Genomic DNA, 12,366 nt, shown 5'->3' with positions numbered 1-12,366 from the left:
CGTAGATCACACTGAGTGATTTCCAAACTCTGGCCCTCCAAGTGCTTGGGACTTTAGCTCCGCGAAGCCTCAGCCATCTTGGCCAAAAGTGTGGGATTCTGGGGGCTGTGAGCCACAATACCTGGAAGGCCAGAGTTTGGGGATCATTGAAGCGCTGAAACATTTGTTTCCCCCGATGTGTAACTTGTATTCAGGAATCCATCAGTGATATCTTTTATTGACCAACCAAAATGCACAGTATACTTGTTGCAAGCTTTCAAAGCTCCATGGGCTTCTTCATCAGGCAAGATGTTACAAACCAAACAGGAGGAATTGTTATTTAGTTTATTCTTATTAATTATTCAGGAGTAGAGGCTGCCGTCAGAACTGAGCAAAGAAAAACAGAATGGTCCCCCATTGGACAAGGGGTCAAGCAAGGTTGCATGCTATCACTATATGTACTCAGCCTTCATGCAGAAAATGTCGTCTGCAGAGCAGGCTTGGACTCGGAGGCAAGAGGAGTGAAGATTAGCAGCCTAAGATATGCAGACAATACAATACTACTAGCAGAAACCAACAAAGGCCTGGAGCAATTACTTAAGAAGGTCAAGGAGGAACACACCAATTTTGGATTAATACATTTAAAAAACCCAGAAATAATGGCCACAGGAGATCTACAATAATTCATCCTAGACAACAAGAAAATTGAAATAGACAAATATTTCCCATACCTTGGTTCAAATGTTGATCAGAACATTTGTAGCCAAGAAATCCGAAGGAGACTAGGATTGGGAAAGGCAACTATGAAGAAACTGGGCAAGACATAACTCTGAACACTAAAAAAAATAAGGATAATCCAAGCCATTGTATTGCCCATAACCATGTGCAGATGTGAGAGCTGGATAGTGAAAAAGGCTGGTAGGAAGAAAATCAACTCATTTGAGATGTGCTCGGTGAAAAAAATACTCAGAACACTATGGAGGGAAGGAAAACAAACAAATGGGTTCTAGAAGAGATCAAACCCGAATTCTCTCTGGAAGCTAAGGCGCGTTACAGACCGCCATTTAGTACACACTAGAAAGGGGCATGCTAGGGTTAGGAAGGGTCTTACCTTCTTAACCGGCCCTGTCCCTAGTATGCACGGAGCACGTAGTAAATGGCGGCGCCCGTCCACATGGGCGCCACCATCTTTACATCTCGGACACACAGCGTCTGGACGTGGCGCAGTGGAAGTGACGCCGCAGGTGCGCACCTCACGTCGCCACTTCTGGGTGCCAAGAAGAAGCGCCATTTCAGCACTTTTTAGCTGCACCAGGAAGCCTCACGGTCTGACCGCTGGGGCTTCTCGGAGCAGCTAATGGCGGGTGGCGGCAGACCGCCCACTTTTGGGCAGTCTGTAATGCGCCCATGATGACTAAATTGAGGCTATTGTATATTGCCACATCACGACTCCCCCAGAGTGTGGTGGAAACTCCTTCTTTGGAGGTTTTTAAACAGGCTGGATGGCCATCTGTGGGGGGTGCTTTTATTCTGAGTTCCTGCATGGCTGGAGGATAGACTGGATGGCCCTTGAGGGCTCTTCCAACTCTTCTATGAGGAAAAATGAATCATTAGAAAAGACAATGATGCTATGAAAGGAAGAAGGCAGCAGAAAGAGAGGAAGATCACATGCCAGATGTGTAGACTCAGTCAGAGAGGACATAAGCCTGGGCCTGAGCAGAACGTTTGAGGACAGGGGACTTTAGGTCTCATCCACAGGGTCATTATGAGTCAAGGTCAATTCATGGTTAGTTAACAACAACATGGATTTCAAAGAGTTTTCTCAGTCAAGGAATACTCGAGTTGGTTTTGCCAGTTCCTTCATCTGAAATATAGCCCACAGCACCTGATACTGGTTGATGGTCTCCCATCCAAGTACTAATTGTACTGACTGCTTAGCTTCCAAGATCAGATACAGATACACAAAATTACTGTATGTATCTTCTAGTAATGGTCTACTCAGAAAATTTAGCAGAGCTTATTCGCTAGCAAATGGTCATAAAGTTGCATCCTAAGTAGTCCTTTCCGTTAAAATGCAGTGTTTGCCCATTATTTCCTTACATGAGGTAGGATTTTAGTAATAATAGGTCAGGATTTGCAGGAAATTCATTTTATTTCAAAGTATACCAAGAAAACTACCCTTGGCAAACCTGTGAAGGATTTGTGTGAATATCTGTGGTCCTAGGGTTTTGCCACAAGTACCTTTCACCAATACAATGACCGCATCTATACTGTAGCAGTAATGCAGTTTGACACAGCTTTAACTGCATAGTTGTGTGAGATATTTAGTCTTCTCGGTCAGAAATCTCTGGTGCCATAACTACCCAAGATTCCACAGGATGGAGTCATGAAAGTTAAAGTGGTGTCAGACCATAGATTCTGTCTCCCATGCATGTTGTTCTTATTGAGTTCTCTAAGGCTACATCTACACTGTAGAAATAAGGCAGTTTGATACCGCTTTACCTGTCATGGCACCATCATACAAGATCCTGACTACACATTCCAGGATTCCATTGGATGGAACTACAGTACAGCATTTGGTGTCAAACTACATTATTTCTACAATGTAGACACACCCTTAGAAATTCTACACTGCTTTTCTGTACTGTTCAAAGGGATGTACCATGTAATATTTAGAAATACACACGAGGTCAATAAAAGAAAAAAACAGTAAAAAATACAAAAGCAATTAGAATAGGATCAGGTGATCAGCTTTTCCCAGTCTGACACACACACACACACACACACCCCAACATGGGGTGATAGCAGATATGTTCAGTACAGCAATGTGGGGGAAACGCAACAAACTAACAGTCAAGTGCCCATGCTGTACCTGTAACAACACTTGCTGTTCCTGTAACAACACAGAACAATTATTTAGTGGCTGCTATTGCAGAGCAATTAAGTACAGCACCACATACACTTATGGGTAGAAATTATTGTGATCTAAAGCATGTTTACCTAGATTAATCCCACTGATTGTTTAGTTCAATTTACTGGTAGTCTCGGATGAGCATGCATAGGATTGCAACTACTCTCAAGGTACTATGTGAAAATGGAGGCTATCAGCCTAACATATTTTAGTCAATCAGAAGGCAATTATGCTCAAAGGATTTTAAGTGATGCAAAATAACTCCAGCTGTCAAGGTGCAGGTGGATTATAAACTTGTATGTGCTTTAATCTACTGACCAAACCAACAAAACTAATATTTCTACAAAGGAAAAGGCTATCTGGGTCATCAGTAATTTCACATGCCTGTGTTTTCTCAAAGCAATGAGATTAATCCACGTTTGCTTATTTGTTTTGAAATACTGCCCTTTCTGGTTAAGTTGGTTGTTGGCAAACTCTGCAATACTATTTTTTGTAACAGCAAATTCAATTAGATTGCAGTTTTAAAGATGTTGCTCTTAGATCTGGGTGTGTGTTGCTTAACTGTGTCCGTTTTTCCTCCTCTAAGCCATTGTCTTTTATTTGGAGGTGTTGAAAAGATTAAACAAGATAATTACTCTTGTATTCCTCTTTTCTGGTCTGTTAAAAAAATGATCTGGGAACTTCATATTTCCATTACCATTCTGCAGGAGTGGAGAACATATAGCCTACCAGATGTCATAGGAGTCCCAAGTCCCAGCAGCCCTCCCAAGTGGTGATAAATGCTGGGAATTACACTCCAGCAAAATACAAAAGGCCTTCTGATTCCCACTGCTGCTGCACTGTAGCCTGAGATCAATCCTGAAAGCTGTTCTGGATAAATATCTCACAAAACTACAAATCACAGAATTCCAAAGCTGAGCCATGACAGTTAAAGTGGTGCCAAACTGCATTAATTCTGCAGTGCAGATGCAGGCTAGTCACTCACTGCAATGGATAAAATTGATTTAAAATCTGAATGAAGAAAGAACCCAGTAAGAAATATACATATTCTAACAACTGAGTGTGTATGTGTGACTTGGTCATAAAATCTTGAGAATTCATATTTTTGTGGGTTTTTCTGGCTATGTGGCCATGTTCTAGAAGAGTTTATTCCTTACATTTCACCAGCCTCTGAGGCTGGCATCTTCAGAGAATGCTCTTGAGAATTCCTTTGGAGAGCTTGAGTTATTGATCCTGGCTTTTTAAACCAAGATGACATTTGCCTTATAGAATAGAAAGGTTATTCTGAAAATAATAATAATAATAATAATAATAATTATTATTATTATTATTACCCCGCCTTTCCATAAAAATGATCAAGGCGGCTTACAAAAGTTAAAAACATTACAATGCAAGATAAAACAGTACGATATAAGGTTAAAAACATTGCTACAAAAAATGGGAACAGGAATCAATAAAATACACATGTCAAGGGCAAGAAAAGGGAAAAATCAATTTACAATGGTCTGGGGTCAAAAGGAAAAGGACAAGGGGCAGAGAAAGAACAATTAACTAAGGTGGGAAGGCCAACCGAAATAAATGCGTTTTAAAATAACATCTCTTTGCAACTAAAATAAGATAATCAATATTAAATAGTCAAGAATAAAAAAGATGGCCATTCAGCCTGTTTAAAAACCCCAAAAGAAGGAGACTCTACCACTCTCTGAGAGAGTGCGTTCCACTGTTGAACAGCTCTTACTGTCAGGAAGTTCCTCCTAATGTTTAGATGGAATATCTTTTCTTGTACCTTGCATCCATTGCTCTGGGTCTTGTTCTCTGGAGCACCAGAAAACAAGCTTGCTCTATCCTCCATAGGACACTCCTTCAAAGACTTAAACAGGGCTATCATATCACCTCTTAACCGTCTCTTCTCCAGGCTAAACTTCCAAAACAAGGGACTTTTCCCCACTGCACAGCTATAACACTATGATTTTTCTTTAACTCCCATGGTTGCATACTATGGAATTCTGGGGTTTATAGTCTGCTGAAGCACCAGAGGAGCTCTCCGGCTGAGAATTCTGTAAACTACAAATCCCAAGATTCCATAGGACAGAACCATGCCCATTGAAGTGGGATCATAGTAACATAATTGTGTGGTTTGAAAGGGCTAAAGATTGGACTAACAAATGGAAGCACTGCTAAACTTATTTGTATTTCTTTACCATGTCTGTTTCTGGAGAATCGTTCACATAACAAATAAAGAGGGGTCTGAGGTCCTTTTGGTGAGCAACAGCGTGTGACTTGTTGCTCCCACAGTCTAAAATTGTATCCACCCTGAAGATGCTTGTCCCACCTCTCTTCGAGCCTTGGTTGCTGTGAGTTGACAGGCCACTGCATGCAGTGGTTGCTGCATCATGGATCCCTTCTACCCATGTGAGGTGTTCTTACTCATACATTCAGAAGCATCTGTGAAAGAGAATGTGGTTACAGCAGTTCTGAAAAAGATTTGCCTCAGTCTGAAATTGAACTAATAGTGAAAGTTACTCTACAGATAGTGAAACTGAAGGTTCCCAATGACTTCAGGGGAAGAGAATTCAAGTCTCTCAGTTTCAGGTGTACTAGAAGTAATGCCATCGATTTTCAGTGCCTTTGTATTGGTATTTAGCCAAAACCAACAGTGTAAGTGAAATGTATAATACTGCCTTTGCAGGTTTCCAATAAAAAGGTCCACAGAGTTTTAAAGTTTGTTAATTACAATGTTTGAACCACCTTAAAGAGACCCTAGGATGGGGAGAGAAGATAAACTTTAGTGGAGGTAACAATCTTATACAAAAAGATGTGGTTCTGTGCAAAAGTCTTTTAAAGAACAGGTGGGATTTGTACATGCTACATTTTCACAGAAAAGTCTTGAAGTGCCAGTATAGGTGCTATATACCTATATCCATATGGATCCATGTATGCACCATGTCTTTATCCTCACCATGCTGATAAACCTGTCATAATTTTGCCTAGATAGGAAAAAAATGTGCAATACTGGGGGTGGAGGATGGTTTCCCCTTCATGATGGTTCCATGACAATTTGATAGAGCCAGGCTGGGTAAAAGCTCATTACAGTCAGCCTCTCATATCCATGGATTCCTTAATCCATGGATTCAAGCATCCACATCTTAAAAATATCCAAAAATAATTTATTTTGCCATTTTATATAAGGGACGCCATTTTACTGTGTCATTGTATTTAATGGGACTTGAGCATCCACAGGGTCCTGAAACCAAATCCCAGTGGATACCAAGGGCCCACTGTATTTCTCCCTGATTGCCTCCCTTTGATGCCAGTCAAATTTACTATACCTTTCTTGGGGCATTACGAAGGAAGCTTTGGATGCAAGCCTGCCAAGGCTGTACCACAGGTGATACATTCATACCTGAAGAGCTTTTTGTGGGCATACAGTGGGGTCTCTGGAAGGAGGTGCTTGTCCACCTTGTCCACCTGGGTTCAGTAGCAATCTCACAGCATCCACTAGAGCAGTGGTTCCCAACCTTTCTAATGCCACGACCCTTTAATACAGTTCCTCATGTTGTGGCGACCCCCAACCATACAATTATTTTCATTGCTACATGCAAATATGTGTTTTCCGATGGTCTTAGGCGACCCCTGTGAAAGGGTCGTTCGACCCCCAAAGGGGTCCCAACCCACAGGTTGGGAACCACTGCACTAGAGCTTCAGTAGAATTGCTTTGTGTACTTTTTTGTCTGTGTGTACTTTTGGGTCCTTTTAAATATTTATGGCAATTGGGATATAAAATTCATGTAGAATACCTTTCAAAATCATTAAATATAAGTCAACAGTGCTAAAATCAGTTCACTTCTGCCAGGCCCAAACATGTGCACCCCACTGCAAAAGCTGAGAGACCCTCGGCACTTGAAATAACCAGCATTGCTTGCAGCACCTTGGAGTAAATAATCCTCTGTTTGTTGTGGTAACTGCTCCCACACCCCTTTCACCCCTTGCAGTTTGTTGTTGGTATTGTGTACCTTCAAGTTGTTTCTGACTTATGGAGACCATAAGGCAACTCTATCATGTTTGTTTGTTACAAGGTTTGTTCAGAGGAAGTTTGCCTTCGCTTTCCTCATCAGCTGAGAGAGTGTGACTTGCCCAAGGTCACCCAATAGGTTTCCATGGCCAAGCAGGGATTCAAACCATGACCTCCAGAGTCATATTCCTATGCTCAAATCACTATACCATGATGGCTTTCAAGCTGGTTCTACAAAGTAGATAATATAACAAGTTCCATTGGAGAGAATAAGAGGGAGATTGTTTTGAACAGCAGGCTACATTTCTCCAGTGCTCAGTTGCATGTTAATCCATTCCTAGATGTGGGAGTGTTTCTCTCAGCCAAGCTGTTCTAATGGTACAAACTGTTATACAAGAAAGTTCTCTTTCTTCATCAAAGGGTGCCTACTGAGAGTGGGGGGGGGGGGGAAGAGCCTGTTAGACTTGGTACTACTGGGCCACGTCAACGCAGACATTCATCTTGCCAGGTGTCCTCACCAAATGACTTTGATTCAGCTCAAAGTCCCATCTGCCTGTCTGTTCATTCAGAGGACAATGAGCCCGTCCAAGCAGAGTGCCTGAACTGCAATGCTGACTTCATGCTGTGGGAAAAATAGTGAGGCTAAAATGTGGTGCAGTCCTGGGTTGGAGGTAATAAAGACAGGAAAAAAATAATTTCACCCTTAAGAAGTCAATACAGCTGTACAAAAGCCATTTGCTTCCAATAAAATGCTGGAGAGAGTTGTGTGCTTTCAAGCCATTTCTCACTTATGGCAACCCTAAGTCAAACCTATCATAGGGTTTTCTTGTTTGTTTGTTCATAGGGTGTTTGTCCTTGTCTTCCCCTGAGGCTGAGAGCGTGTGACTAGCCCAAGGCCACCCAATGGGTTTCCATAGCCGAGCAGGGATTCAAACCCTGGTCTCAAGAGTCATTATCCGACACTCAGACCACTACACCAGATTGGCCCATCTAGAACTGGCAGACATGATGTGTGTACTACGAAGCTGAGGGCATGGAGGCCACTTGTTATGTTTTATATCCTGGCTTTCAACTGCCTGTTTTCAGTGCCTGCCTGGACTGTGAAAAGCATAGAGGTTGTCAAGCAGTGGCCAAAATGCAATTAATACTTGTGCCTGGGTTAGTGCAGGAATGGGACCTGTGACCCCTAGATGTTGTTGAGCTGCAGCTCCCAGAATTCATTGTAATTGGATAAATTGACTAGGGCTGCTGCGACTAGCAGTCCAATGCCACCTGAGGCAGTGGTTTGATATTTGGAATTTATACTATTTAAAAAAATATTTTCAAGTCATGGATGCTTGAATTGATAAAAAAAATCCATGGATAAGGAGGGCTGACTCTATTTGCCTTACCTTTGTAATTTTGCCTCCCTTTTTTCTTTGGATGCTTAAACCTTGTTTCTAAATGCTTGGCTGAAGTTTTTAAATTACTGTAATCCTAGAAATTTGGGAACAGAAACATTTAATTTGTGGAAGAATTCTTATTTTAGAAGGCAATCCTCTCATTTTGGTGCAAGTTAGGCAGCTTTTTGTTTAATGTTTCATGTTTAAATTCCATTAAAGCAGAAGACAAGTTCTGTATTCTTATTTTCAGAATGACAAAGCTACGGTTGCACAAATATTTCCCTTGTATTTGTTTCCTAATTGTGAACATCCAAACCAGTCTCCCCTGCCTGCTGTGGCTTCCTTCCTCCTCTCTGGGCAGACGTGTCCCAACCTGTTAGGTTTGAGAGCCCAAAGAAGCCACAAGCAACCAGCCGTTTGGAAGCAAGCCTGAGCTGTCCATCTGCAATTGGCTGAACTTCCCTGCCTCTGCCCTGGGCGGTGGTGGCACACAAGCGCATACAGGGAGAAAGGGTTTCTATTTGGTTTTTGTTTTTTAATTTCTGCCTCACTTTGTTATCTTGCTTTTCCTAGTAGGTTCCATAAAAACCAACCAGGGATGCATACACAAACATTATCTGCCCAGTTGGAAGAATTCAAAGACCTAGGATGATATCACATGACTGAAAATGGAAGTATAATCCAGTGTCATCCTGAACGCATTCATGCACATTTACGTTATTGAGCGAAAGGCTACCACATGCAATTGCTGGCAGTCTGAACGCAGTCCAAACGCAATCATGCGTCAATCCACAGTTAAGTAAATTTGGTGAACTAGCGAAGTCACAAACCCCATTCCTAGGCAACTTCGCACTCAGTGCGCTGTTGTTTGGTGTGATGTGCATGTCTCCATTGGTCCTGGTTCCCCCCCCCCCCCCCAAATCTGGAAGGGGGATTTTCCCATGAAACCACATTGCAATTCTGCTTCAATTTTGCTTCCGCTTGTCCTTCAACATTGCTGGGGGGGGGGGGGGCTGCTGCCTGCTAATTAAGAGGGATGGACCGGGAGCTAGTGGATAACTATTATATTCACGTTTTAATGTGACAAGAGTGAATATATGCTCGTTTTAACGTGAATAGCGCATGTTCTTTCAACCATTCTTCCCGACCCCCCCAACCTCTTTTGTAAATTGTGGGGTTCCTTGGTTCCTCTCTCTCATTCACCTAAATATGCTATGCTCCAGTCATCTGGAGTCTCACTGAGCATGCGCAAGGTTTCCAATTCGCAATTAACAACCCACCAGTGTGATGGCTTACTTTGCACAAAATCTGGGTCGCATTCAGGGAGGCCATTACAGCAAATTTAAGTGATAAGTAATCATGTAATTGTGTGAATTTTCAAATTGACCTCGCTATCTTCTCTTTTGAAATTGAGAGCCTCCCGTCCCGTGTGATAAACTTCCTAGTTGTGTCAGTCTGCAAAGGGATCTTGTGGCACCTTTTAACTGAAAGACAGAAGTTGGTAGCCTGAACTTTCATAGACCTGAGCCTACTTTCTCAGATGCATGGATGCCTTGTTGTCATACAGATGTTCCTCCAACGAACGAAGCAATAACCTTGCTTACCTTGCATTGGCCCTTCATTTCCATAAGTTTGATATCTGTAAGCAAACATCTAATTTGCCTTTCAAGTGTAATCCCAACTAACCTGGTTTGTTTTCAACAGCTTCTATTGCAGTTTGTGTATATTCTGATTCAGTGATTTCTACCTCTTTTCTAACTGGACTGAAATGTATTTAATAATAGTTGTGCAACAGGAGAAGAAAACTATTTTACACAGATATTTTTTATCCCTATTTGGCTGTTTTATCTTGTTTTAGCATCTATTCTGTCCTGCCGATTTTTTTTTAACAAAATTGTTCTATTTTTATCCGACTTACTTCATTTACAATTGTTTGCTGATCTGCAATCCTTTGTTGTTAAAGATAGGTCAAAAATGTTAAATATTAATGAATAAAACCTGACAGATATAGCTGTCTCTCATTCTGAAGCTGAATACAGGCTGAACCTGTGGAATGCCTGTTTCACACAGCTGCCAAAGACAGTGGAGACCTTTAATTAAAAACAAAAAAAACAAAAAGCTGAGAGTCCTTCAAGCCTATGGAAGTTTTTTATATATAAAAAACAAAGATGAGACCAGCAGTTGAAGAACTGTCATAAACAATTATATACATGGTAAATGCAACAGTGACTTAAATATTGAGAATGTTATGTTTAGGAGTTCAGATACATTGATGAATGAGACCCTGTCTCTAATTGTTTTCTTAAAGGTCAAATCTGAATTCTGTATAGGACAATTCCAATATGAGAAATACAGTGCCTGAAGGTATTAGTGACTGACCCAGAAACGACTATTATTTGTTTTATTTTAATCTCTCATGCAGCTGCGGTTTTTCTCAACACTTAAGCTTCATGCCAGGAAAAACTTTTTCCATAGGTTTTGTGTGTCAGGCTGCTCTTAAAGGACCAGGAGCAGAGCTATATGAACTCACCTAAGAAAATGCAAGTAAAATAAATACAAAATTTCATTCTATTTTTTTTAAAAAAATTCTTGCTATTTAATATGATTTGTGGGGTGAACCTTATGGTTCTACTCAAGTTCAGTGGGTTTATTTTCAGGCAATTATAAGAATGCAGCTAATGAGTTTCAACTCAGAAAGCTCAGAACAAAGCACCACAGACACAAGAAACATTTCCTGCCTATTCTGCCATCTCTTGGTTAGAACTCTGTGGTCTCATTCCCACTTACAGATAAATCGGTGTGCAATCCAAATTAATGAATTAATTTGACATTGGAGCGTGGTTCCCATCACATTTGCCCCGATCACATTTTCTGTCATCAAAATAATCCACTTGTCTTTGTTTTACCAAATGCAATAATTTAAAAGAATTATAAACTTTTCTTCATATGGTATATGTCCCCAACAAAGATTGCTAAAATTGCCAAACAGGGTATTTCATACTGTTGGAAGTGTAACCAGAAAGGAGGATCCTTATATCATCACTGGTGGCAATGTAACGAAGCTAAAAAATTCTGGAGGCTGATACATAGAAAAATAATAATCACAATGGGGAAAAATATTCCTTTAATTCCCAAACTGTTTTTTTTTTGTTGTTGTTGTTGAATATTACTGATGCAATACCTGACATTTTGGTTCAAGATGAACTGAGTGTTCTGCTATATTTGATAACTGCTGCCCGATTGACATTTGCCAAGCACTGGAAATCTAATACTGTTCCAACAATAGAAGAATGGAGCTTGAAGGTGAATAAACTAGCCAATGTTGATATGATTTCAATGTCCAAAAATCACATATCGATTCAACAATACGATTAAAAATGGAAAGGGATATCTAAATTATGGGAAGACAAGAATAGGAGTTAAGGTTCTGTTTGTGATGTATGTAATTATGTGGATATTCCAATTTAAAAAATCCACTTGTGGTTCCCATTCATGAATGAATCAGTTCAAAATTATTTGCTTCCAGCTGGCCAAAGGGCAAATTTGAATCGATTCCAATCTGCTTGTGGTTTACACTTGCATTGAATCAATTTGGTGTAAAAGATGTGGAAAAAATTAGTGTAAAAAAGACATGTTTTAAATGGGTCTGGTGCATGACCCCCCTCACCAAACTGCTTCAGTAAATTGATATAAGTGGGAACCAAGGTTGTTTGAACAGGTTCAAACCGAATCGTGATCCGGTTTAAAAGGTAGTGGGAATGAGGCCTGTGTGTTCAGTTTCCGGTGGTAATATTACACAGAAACACAAAGGAAGCAGTGTCACAACAGTGCAAGCAAAAGTCACATTTCTAGTTTGCTTGTATGGTTTATCACTTGCAACTTAATTCTGACCATATTTACTTTAGAAGCATGTCCCACTGAACCTGGTGGGGCTTACTCTCTATGTGGTGTGCTTTGAATTGCAGCCCTTGTTTTGTCTTGCCTACACATTTCCTTCACATCATCCGCTCCACCTCATCCTTCAGTTGTCTGATATTCCCTCCCATGTATGAGCTAGTACTTTGGAATGGCTGGGTACAGAT

This window comes from Sceloporus occidentalis, unplaced genomic scaffold (assembly GCF_023333645.1).
Source record: "Sceloporus occidentalis isolate IW3139 unplaced genomic scaffold, rSceOcc1.0.p SCAF_1, whole genome shotgun sequence".
Taxonomy (NCBI): Eukaryota; Metazoa; Chordata; class Lepidosauria; order Squamata; family Phrynosomatidae; genus Sceloporus; species Sceloporus occidentalis.
This window is presented reverse-complemented; position numbering follows the sequence as displayed.